The sequence below is a fragment of the Centruroides sculpturatus genome, unplaced genomic scaffold (genome assembly GCF_000671375.1).
Source record: "Centruroides sculpturatus isolate CEXI.00-Female unplaced genomic scaffold, Cexi_2.0 scaffold210, whole genome shotgun sequence".
Lineage (NCBI taxonomy): Eukaryota > Metazoa > Arthropoda > Arachnida > Scorpiones > Buthidae > Centruroides > Centruroides sculpturatus.
In genome coordinates this window covers 201728-213922 of record NW_019384341.1, presented here as the reverse complement: position 1 = coordinate 213922, position 12195 = coordinate 201728, and the positions used below count along the sequence as shown (strand labels likewise).

At 27.6% G+C, this 12195-nt stretch overlaps 1 protein-coding gene across 1 annotated transcript in view; it reads left to right on the top strand.

The window, feature by feature from the left end:
* LOC111634317 (homeobox protein Hox-B4-like) overlaps positions 1-12195 on the top strand; it is a 164737-nt gene that overhangs the window by 107452 nt on the left and 45090 nt on the right. Inside the window, exon 4 of the transcript XR_002758187.1 lies at positions 8069-8294. The gene's annotated coding sequence lies outside the window, so the exon portion shown is untranslated. The remainder of the gene's footprint in view (positions 1-8068; positions 8295-12195) is intronic.

Genomic DNA, 12195 nt, shown 5'->3' with positions numbered 1-12195 from the left:
CATACAAGAATATGAAAGAATTTAAAATTATAATTTTTTTAACTTAGAATAATCATGTCATACTCTTCGTGCATTGATGATAAAATCAACATATTAATTATCATTAAGTGCATAAATTTCCTATTAAATGATCATTGTTTTATTTAGATTCTATCAAAAAAAAAAATTTATTCAGTTCTGAAAATTGGGAGTGTATATTAACTCATTATAAATTAAAATATTCGCTTCCGAGGTCATAACCTATATTCAATTCACATTGATATCAATTTAAAAAATTAATAACAATGATTTAAGATAGACATTTTTGCAATTTAAAAATTAAAATAGGTTAATTGATTTATATATTTTATTGAAATAAATGTTTTATATAGATTTATTATGGATAATTTTATAATAAGATTAATTAGTGAGGATGAGGTAATTATCGACTATTGATACTGAAATACATAATTAACATAATTGTATTTAAATATTAATTTGTATTTATAATGATTAAATTTATGTAAATTTCAAAGACTTTAATGTATTTTTTTTGTCTGTTTTTTTACAAGTTATTCAATAGGCTGAATTGACATTTGGTTCAATGTAGGTATATTTTTCGTGATCATAACTTACTTATTTTAAAATATATTTACATAAGTTTTTATATTCCTCTTCAGAGTAATAAAGCAAATTTTCTGACATTATAAGATTATTTATTTTTTGAATTTAAAGCATTTATTTTTCATCCTAATAGTATTAAACTGATTTTACGAATCTAATATCTTGAATGACTTGTGTTTTATATATATAAATATTAATAATAATTTTATTTAAAATTAAATTTTTAATTACATTTTGAGTAATAAAACAATGTAATAATTATAATAGAGCGTGTTTGATTAGTGAATTTTCTGAAATAAAACAAACAGCGAATAATAATAATAGATCAAATGTATCACGGTTATTCACTTCGGTAACAAAATGGAATTAAATAGAAAAAAAAAACTAAACAAACAATAAGTCATTTTCGGAGTAGGAATATATAATTCGGAGAACGGAATCGAAAATGAAAAACAAAAAAAAATAATACATGTAACATAGGTTTTTCTAGGTCTATTTAATTTCTTCTAAAAATTTCACGTTTAATCTGAAAAAGAGCCGATGGAAAATGATTTAGGAAACGAAAGAATTAAAAAAAAACAATTTATTTTTTTCACTTAGAGCGAAAATAGAAGCCTTCCATTTACCGCGACTCTTTAAGTGCAAAACAATGACCGTCCTACTTCGTCCAATCGTCGCCAGACGGCGCCACTGACATTCTGTCTGCTAGGAAGGTTTCATCTCGGTAAGTGCGTCTCTAGCGTCGAATTAATGAACGCTAATGGGAGTAGATCGCACGTGTCTGTTACCCCTCCTCTCCTTGTGGGATGGAGGCGGACCCTTTTGCGATGTCCGGGAGGGGAACAGGCGGAAAATAATCCCCTTAGTAAGCATGCGCGCAACAAAGTTTCTGAAAGTTGCCACCTCCAGAGAACACGCACGATTTGATGCATTGCTGAGTATGCTGTCCTACAGTTCTGGGAAATATCGACAGTTGTGTTGGTTAAGTAAATGAGTTCCTTCTAACGCAAGCTTATAACTTGATTAAACTTTTTCATATTCCTCCCTTTTTTTTATCCACTTTTGGTACTCTATATAATAGTTAAGTCCATACAAAAATAAAAAAGAAAATCAAATAAAAAATTAAACTAATAACTTGTATGTAGCTGTATATTCTATTCTAACAGATTACCAATGAAAAAAAGATTTTTTTTTCTTTTTATGGCATTATCAAATGTATTTATTCATTTTCTATTTTGGGAACTATGAAGTATTATCTATTGTTCGAATATAGAAAAAAAAGAGCTAACAAAAATATTAATTTTCTATTTAACTTAGTAATTTTATTTTTTATATTTTTAAGACTGAAATAGAAATCGAATAAATGTTAACAATGAGCAGTTTCTCTTGTTTTAAAATTTATTAAAAATAGATACAGTTTTTAGAATTATCGAGAATTTTTTTATTTTTATTTTTCACTTCTGCGAAGATTTTTTTTTCTGACATAACAACGTTTCTAATTAAATAACATAAAGTTAAGGTCATTCTGTTTCAATGAACTTAAGATACCTAACACGTTACCAACTGTTAAAGGTGAAAAGCTGAAGGCAAAGGATATGGATTTGCTTTGAAATGGAAAATACAATTGAATTATATCGTGTTGGTGAAATGACTTGATGCACGCGACAATATGGTTTTCAAAAACGATTTAAATTCTTCCAATATGATAAAGTGCCATCTAGCTGAGGAATCTATGCTTATTTTCCCTTGATTAATTAACACGTATAATAGAAATTTATTGATTTTAATATTGTTTACAATAAATTTCGTTCGAGCAAAAAGTTTTAAAGTTCGTTTTTTTCTTCGATATTATCCTAAATTAATGATATCATAAACAACCGTAAAACTTATTCAATAATTTTAACATACAGAAAACAAACTCAATGCTAAATATACGCCTACGTATTTTCTCTTTTCTTCATTAAAAAAATGTTATAATAGCTAATCGATGGAACATTTTTCGATAAATTTATCAGATAGAAACTATTTTTAACTTTAAAAAAATTATAACATAGTTTCGTGAATAAACAGAAAACTATTTAAAGTGATTAAAGAGTGTATTTTTTTTTTCTGTTTAAATTAATGTATTTTTAAGTCATAGATTCTAAAACACTTGTAGATTCTTATTTAAAAAGTCATTGTTATAAGCTATAAATCATTCACTTCCATTAATAGAAATTATTAAAATAACAGATTATAAGCATGTTAGATATATAGAATCTGTGGTGTAGGCCTACTTATGGGGGTGATGCGAGTGCTGGATCCCTCCAGAGGTTTTTAGTAATAAAATTTATACTAAAAAAAACAAATTATAAAAAATTGTTTATAAGTAAACAGAACGTATTGTACAGTACAGTACGTTTAATTTTTCTTTATTTTGATTGTACAGTACAGTACTTTATACATAATCTTTCTAGATCACCCCTAGATGCAAAATCTTAGTTACGCCATGGCATGGAATGTGTAGTTAAATGTTAGATATATATTAAAATATATCTATATGTTAAATGAATCGAAATCGGTTAAAAACTTAATTATATAATACAATTCAACGTATATATTATAATTATATAATACTATATATATGTATACAGTTAAAAACAGTCTTGTGTGAGGCATATAAAAACTTTTATTTTAATGTAACCTGCAGAATATAAATAGAAAATTAATTCATATTGCGCTTATCGGAAGCAATAAGGCCTTTTNTTAAAATTTTTTTTTTTAATTCGTTCGACTACGCCAACGTCGCCATCTGTCGTTACACGAAAAAAGTAGAAATCTTTTTTTTCAGAATTAAATTAAACACAGCTGTTTACTTGAATAACAAAAAGAATTAAATGACTGTTATATATATGTATACAGTTAAAAACAGTCTTGTGTGAGGCATATAAAAACTTTTATTTTAATGTAACCTGCAGAATATAAATAGAAAATTAATTCATATTGCGCTTATCGGAAGCAATAAGGCCTTTTATGATACGCGATGAGTCAAAGCAGGCAAACGCATACCATTCTTCCCACAACAAGCGACTTTGGTTGGTAATGATTCGCTTCTCCATAGTCCACACGCTAAGTTAGACTACATAGTTGAATGGAATATATCTCTAATTCTCATATAATTTAGGTCCTATGTCATTAAATTAAGCAATTTAAATAATAAATAGGCTGAGTTACACTATGTGATTAAATATAGGGACTTTAAGCAATGGGAGAACTCTAAAGCTATCTACAAATTGTTTTCGTTATAACGTGTTTTATCTTTATTTTAAATGGAAAATTTTAATAATAGTCAAACNGTTCGAATATAGAAAAAAAAGAGCTAACAAAAATATTAATTTTCTATTTAACTTAGTAATTTTATTTTTTATATTTTTAAAACTGAAATAGAAATCGAATAAATGTTAACAATGAGCAGTTTCTCTTGTTTTAAAATTTATTAAAAATAGATACAGTTTTTAGAATTATCGAGAATTTTTTTATTTTTATTTTTCACTTCTGCGAAGATTTTTTTTTCTGACATAACAACGTTTCTAATTAAATAACATAAAGTTAAGGTCATTCTGTTTCAATGAACTTAAGATACCTAACACGTTACCAACTGTTAAAGGTGAAAAGCTGAAGGCAAAGGATATGGATTTGCTTTGAAATGGAAAATACAATTGAATTATATCGTGTTGGTGAAATGACTTGATGCACGCGACAATATGGTTTTCAAAAACGATTTAAATTCTTCCAATATGATAAAGTGCCATCTAGCTGAGGAATCTATGCTTATTTTCCCTTGATTAATTAACACGTATAATAGAAATTTATTGATTTTAATATTGTTTACAATAAATTTCGTTCGAGCAAAAAGTTTTAAAGTTCGTTTTTTTCTTCGATATTATCCTAAATTAATGATATCATAAACAACCGTAAAACTTATTCAATAATTTTAACATACAGAAAACAAACTCAATGCTAAATATACGCCTACGTATTTTCTCTTTTCTTCATTAAAAAATGTTATAATAGCTAATCGATGGAACATTTTTCGATAAATTTATCAGATAGAAACTATTTTTAACTTTAAAAAAATTATAACATAGTTTCGTGAATAAACAGAAAACTATTTAAAGTGATTAAAGAGTGTATTTTTTTTTTCTGTTTAAATTAATGTATTTTTAAGTCATAGATTCTAAAACACTTGTAGATTCTTATTTAAAAAGTCATTGTTATAAGCTATAAATCATTCACTTCCATTAATAGAAATTATTAAAATAACAGATTATAAGCATGTTAGATATATAGAATCTGTGGTGTAGGCCTACTTATGGGGGTGATGCGAGTGCTGGATCCCTCCAGAGGTTTTTAGGAATAAAATTTATACTAAAAAAAACAAATTATAAAAAATTGTTTATAAGTAAACAGAACGTATTGTACAGTAAAGTCATTGTTATAAGCTATAAATCATTCACTTCCATNTTGTATTGCTTCGAATTTAAGACAAATTTCGACTTTTAAAACGGAATTTTCAGGAAAAATTTAATGATATTTAGAATTAAATATTAAAAGAATTCATTAAAAATTAAAAAAAGTTAATACTGTAAAATACGATTTATAAAAAATATGAAAAATAAACAAGGAATATTATAAAGTTTTCAATAAATACAGACTTTTGAGAAGAATGGACCGACTTTAACTTTAGAAAATATATAAAAACATGCATTATAAATTTGAAATAAAGTAATAATTATTATTAAATATATCATAATATACATTATATTTGATTAAATGTAATAAAACGAAGCTTAAAAGTGTAATTTATTAAGTTTTTTTTAAAAAAATAATAAGACAAAACATAATTTATGATCACAGTATTAATAATTTTCTTGAAAGTAGTGTTATTTTTATAATTAACTACAATAATTTAAATATGAAGCATTTATATATTATACATAAATTGAAATGTAAATAATTTTTGTATTTAATATTAAAAAATAATACTGTAATATTTCTTTTTATATAATTTTCTCCCATTTAAGAGTTATGAATAAACTTCTGACATTTAACTGTTATTATTCTACTTTTATTTTATTTAAATACTTTGTTTACTATATATATTTTCCAAAATAAGAGTAATTTATATTTATATAAAGTATATAAAGGAAAACATTTATTTTAATTATATTAAATTTATAAAAGGGCAATGTTTTTATTCGTTTGTTTACTACATGGTTTTATTTATCTGTAAACTAAGGATAATAATAATGATTTAATAAAGAATAAGAAAATGTAATCAAGTAAACAATAAAAATATATATTATATTACTTTTACGTAAAATATTTTAAATACTTTTTAACGATCGCAATCCCATTTCATATATTTTTAGTAGTGTATATAATTTTTCCATAGGGCTTATATCAAGGTTAGTTTATGAAATATGTCATTTCAGACATTTATTTTACATTCAAGGGCTTCAAATTATATAAAAAATAATCGAATTAATTAAAATATAAAACATATATAGTTTTATTAACACAGAAACGTGGATAAACGGTTTTAAAAAGAATTATGGTTATATTTAATAAAAGCTTTAAGAGCAAACTTCTCATTATACAAATATTTACGTTTTTGAAAATAAAAAGAAATGCCAATAATAGTAATTAAATAATTATTTTAAGTATAAATTTCTAAAAGTTATATGACTTTATACAATAAAAACTCTTGAGCAACGAACGGGATGACAGATCGAAGTCTAAATTTGATTTTTATTGATTTTTATTAAACAAAAGATGGTTTCATAATAACACTCGATACTTTCTGCTGGTTCATTTTTCGAAAGTAAAAATTCTAGAATTCGGTTTGTCCTACTTTAACAAAAATTTTAGTGGATAATTATAAGGTTTACCGATACTTTTATCCAATGTTATTGTTTGATACTTCTATGAAAAGATAATTTTAGAGTGTTTAAACTTCGACAAAACGTCATTCGATAGAAAGATTCATCTTTATTGCATGATATCGAAAAATCATTGACGTCAAAAAAGACATCATCCTCTTCTATGGCTGTTAACCGATATCTTAAACGCATTAATCTCCCAAAGCGAAATTTATACGAAACCAAAACGGCAATTTCACAGATCTAGTTAGCAGCATAAAACGAAAGACCTTATAGTCGTCTTGGTAGACGGGGAAACGGAATGAGTTGGGGGAAAGAAAGATGTATGACCAGTAGATGGTTGTCTGAAAGGCCACATGTTTCCTGCCACTTCGCACATCGGTTACGGCCAGCTCCACTCTTTAATCATTCTCTCTGCTTCACTAATCGATAATTTTCCAAAATATCCAGACTGGGATTACAATAAGCTTCTGGAGTATGGAGAGGGGAAAGATTACACCGTCTCTTCAAAGAGCCACAATCGCCTAGCAGATTCGCCGTTTCGTTAATCCTTCAAGTTTTAATGCGGCTATCATACACATCCCATTGGCGAATTTGATGAGGGATATTGCACCTCTGATAGCCACCTTAACAATAATACGAGATCAAGCGATTTGATTAGTTATTCATTGGAAAAATACTTTGATAAAGAAGTTGATTCCCCTTCTTCTAATTGAATTTAAATGAAATCGAAGTGGAAAATGCCTCAATTCTCTCCGCGTTTAAACGTCTTAAAGCCAATTCGATAAATGTCACTTTGTTGAATACAAAATAATTAAAATTAATGCAAAATCTATATTAATTGTAAATTTCAAAAATGGCTTATTAGAAGTTATGAATCGTAACATCACGAGAAGTAATTCAAAAACTTAAATCCTCAAATGTTAACTATCAAAATTTATTACAATGAACGTCTACATGATAACTAATTTGTAATGCAAGTTGTTAATTTTCTTATAGACGAGAAAATGTTTTGAAGAAATGCACCTTTTGCGAAAGATAAATTATAAAAATTATCCAATAATAAGTAGTTCTAAATATTACATCGCTGCACAGAATCCAAGCGGACATAGCACCTCCTCTACTTCACATGCTAATCTAGGGTTCTGACGAAGGAGCGACGTCGACCAGTGAGAAAGGGACCATCTGTATGTTGGGGCTCGATAATTGCACGCCTCTCTCTCATCCTTTGTATACATTCACAATAGGAGCAAGATCGATGCTGGATCCCTCGTGTCTCCTATCTTTACCCGAACAAAATGGGATGTTCTGCAGCACAACACTAATTCCTTTTATAATAAAAAATGCGACTATATCAAAGAATTGGCGACGAAGATATTTAAAATAATTAAAAGTTTAATTGTGCTTATAAATTTTTCACTTTTTAAATACAGGTTGACTATATATATATATATATATTATAATTATGCATTACTGATAAATTAAGCTATGTTGTTTGTCACTTGTCATATTTATATTCAATTAAAGACATACATTTTTTATAGAACAACCAATAGTTCATCTTATCTACGATAAATAAAGGAAGAATGCATTTAAAAAAAAGAAAAAAAAAAGCCAACCTCTGGAAGAATCAACCAAGCATGACTTACACGATCCACCAGTCCTCCTTCTGGGAACTTGAGTTATCTTACCCCTAGAGATTTAGAGAGAAAGAAGAATAGGGCCAATGACATGTCGACTGCTGTAGTTCTTTCTGCCATATCCCCAAAGGTTAGTGTGGTTTTTTTTTTGCCCAGAGGTCCTTTAATCTAACGTTATGGACAATTTGACTCTAGGTTATGTTTAGAAGACAAAGAATTCGATTGGCGCGTCGAGAAATATCGTATATAAATCCATCTAAAAATCTCAATTCGCGTAAAGTAATTTTTTATTAATATATTCAGTTCGGGAAAATAAATTTTCCATCAGTTTATTCCTCACGCCATTTCGATCTTTATCAAAATAGGATAAGCCACATAACATAGGAAAAAATGTTTTCTTAAATCTTTCTTCTTAGTTCATCAGATGGGAAAATTATGTACTATATCGTTTAGTATAACAAGTTAAGCTATTTGATAGTCCTTGTATACTTCTAACTTTCCATAATCTTCTAGATATAATAATAGGTCTTGATATAAAAGCTGTAATCAAGTTTATTATATTTATAATGTTAATAATAAATAATGAGATGTATTGTAAAGTAACAATGCATTTCTCGTTGTTTTTGATATAGTATCGAAATTATAAATCACATAATACTAAGCTTTATCGGTTCAATTTATGAATATATATCGAACAACTTAGAATTTCATATTGTAACATTAATTATTTATAAGTATTTTGCTCTTTTATCTCGCTTCTTTTCAATGGTAGTTTGATCTGATAAGTGGGTAAAAATTAAATAATTTTCCAAGATAGGCATATTTACATAGTTATAAAAACTTATCTACATCAATAAATGCGCATAGCAATAGGTCCTACTTACTTAATTTCGAAGGCCGACCTATTATTATAATATTGTCGAATGCCAAGTATGCATACAATATACATAATTAGGAATTAAATCATTTACACAATAACAATAATAATAATAAATAGATGATATAATCCGGATAATAACATTCAATTCTAATATTTCCAAATGTGAGCGGTCACGTGATCGAGACGACGCCGTTTGTTGTAACCAATCGGGTGATTGTATAGTTGAATTTTTTCCCCCCACCATGCACACTGTCTGGGCGGTCTGTTAGTGCTCTGTTCTCATTGGATTTGTTTTAGGAAGGAAGAAGGGAGGTAGACAAAACGTCGCCGTCAGAGACCGTCCCTTCGAGCAGAGCGGTCACGGCACGAAACTTAACGATCCCAATCCAACATGCATGGTAATCATTCGGCCGGAACTTGCAAGTTTTTTATTTTTTTTTTCTCTCCACTTGTGCATTGGAATAGCACGAGAGAATTACGAATTTCTTCTATCATAATTATACCAAAAAAATATATTTAAAAAAAATAATAATTATTATAAACATTTTTCGAGTGTGCTACTATTAATTATAATCTGTTCTTTCTGTTTTTCTCCTTTAAAAAAAAACAAAAGATAATTGAAAAGTTAATTTTAATAAATGCAAAAAAACCGTGTAACTGAATTTTAATAGTCTTCGTTTGTGGAGTTGCATCAATGTCACCCCCTTACCGAATAGTCAAAGCCAGAATCCACTGCATGGTGACAATTTAATTATCGCCGTTTCGGTAGATCGAATGGATAAATCCTGTAAGCGTACTATCCTGGGACATCCTGCTGTCACTTAGGATCAGTCTCCAGGGAAGGTATTCAGTACCTCTGATGTTTCTCTATACAGAGAAATCATTTCTCTCATTTGCTTTTAAAAAATATACTTGGGCTGTATTTAATTTAGTTTGTTTTGTTTAGTTTTATGCCATCGACACCACTTGAAATTGAGATGAAGTGAATGAGTAGGCTGGGATTTTTATCAAGAACATTAAGGAACACAGATACAAACACACACATACACACACACACACACACACACCGATGCATTACAATAATTTACCGTTTTTCTTTGACGTATGACGTTGTTAATCATTATTTATCTTTTGCTGCAAATTATATTTTTGTTACTATGGGTATAAGTTTAAAGAACTGTAACATACGGATTGAATAAGTCTGATTTCGTTTTCATTCTCATTATTAATTATCTTTAAAATTTGATTTAGTTTCTCCATTTCTCCATCTGATTTTTCTCACGCGAATATATAGCCTATATACATGAACTTAATGCAATTTTCTATATTGTGAAACGTAAAAAGACTGATTTTTAAGCTAATTTTCCTATCGTTTGTAACTTATTTTTACTAAGGATTATCAATGAAGTTATTTTAAAATATCGATAAAATGTTTTAACTTTAATAGATTACTTTGTTTTCGGAATTGGTTAGAATGTCTCCTGCTTAATGGAGAATTATTGATAATTTAAAGCTGTCTTTTGATAAAAATATATATATAAATAGTTTTTAAATTATTACTTATTTTCTAAAAAAAATAAATTAAAATAATTTTTAAAAAAATCTCTTTCTTTATAACGTAATATAAATTAAATAAAGATAAAAATTCGAATTTAAATAAACAAAAATCATGGAAATTAATTTTGTACATAAATAAAAGATAATAATTTAAATTCATCAGCAAATAATTAAATCTATGAAAATTGCTGTTGCTTTATTATTTACAAAATTGAAAACAATTATAAATTTATCTTTGGTTGTTCATTTGGGCAACCGAATGATCTAGTTTAGTCTGAAGCGGCTAAAGAATGATAGCCTAATATTATTCGCTAAATTGTTTGTTGTAAAATTACGTCTTCATCATTAATCATAACCAGTAAATCGATAAATCTCGAGCGAATCTTTCAAACCAATCATCCGTATATAATGAGATATTAATAGGAATTGGTTACATTTATTACCACTAGATGGCAATGCTTACGCAAAAAGGCTTGATTTATCGCATGGGTTATATATATATATATAAATGTATGTATATATATATATTATTTAGGTTTTATATTATTTATTATTGACCACACAATTTATGGTAATTTTCTTAATGACCTTGCGGTATATTTTCTCATTTATCACTTAAGAACGTTTAAAGATTAATTATTTAATCGTCTAGTGTCTATCTACGTTACGGTAGTAACTTTTAAAAAGCTTTACGAACGTTAGTTTAGTGAGTGAAAGCTTGCTTTTTTTAAGGTTTCGTTTTTTTTATACGTGTAAATGATGTATAGGGGTTTGCAACTAGAAGAAACAACTAATTACGAGTTCAGAAAGGAATTTCCTATCGAGTTTTCTCTCTTTCAAATATCAGTCATTTGAGCCTACAGGCTAACATGCATCCAAGCAGGTGATCACGAGGTGTTGATGATAGGATCTCCTTCGTGACCATTTTGGTCATCATTAGAACTATGTAGGATTTATCTCGATGAACAGTTTTGGATCATTTGCTTCTCGGTCCTAATAACATATGCCAATGTTGGTTTTATTTTGATCAAACAAAGATTTTTTATCACAAAATTCATATTTTTTTTTTTTTGTAATGGTTCCGTGTACGAATACATTGCAAAATTTACGCGGTAGTTATAAATTATACATATAAAGAGAAATTAAAGGTTTAATAAATCAGCTTTACAACGCAATTCGTAACTTTTCTGCAGATGAAAGCCGAGTCTGCTGCATATTAAATTTTGTGTGGGAAAGTCATGGCAATGGCTGTCGTCAGAACGGGAAGACATAAATCATGCGATTGTCGTGCCATCTGGTGCCGCCAAATGTGATAAATGTCTTTTAACGATAAGTTGATGTCGTCGTTTGCCGATAGATGTCACTACGGTGTCTGCCAGCAATAGATCTAACATTTGTAATATTACAAATTGTTGAGGGGTTGTCTCAAAGATAAATTTCTATTTATTATTATTTTAAAGGTTAAATAATACAATTAAATATGAATAATGTTTATTTAATTTTATTGAGACTTTATAAAAATATAAATATAACAGATATAAACTATAAAATTAATTTTGTATTAAATATATGACAAGTACGAAATGAATTGAAT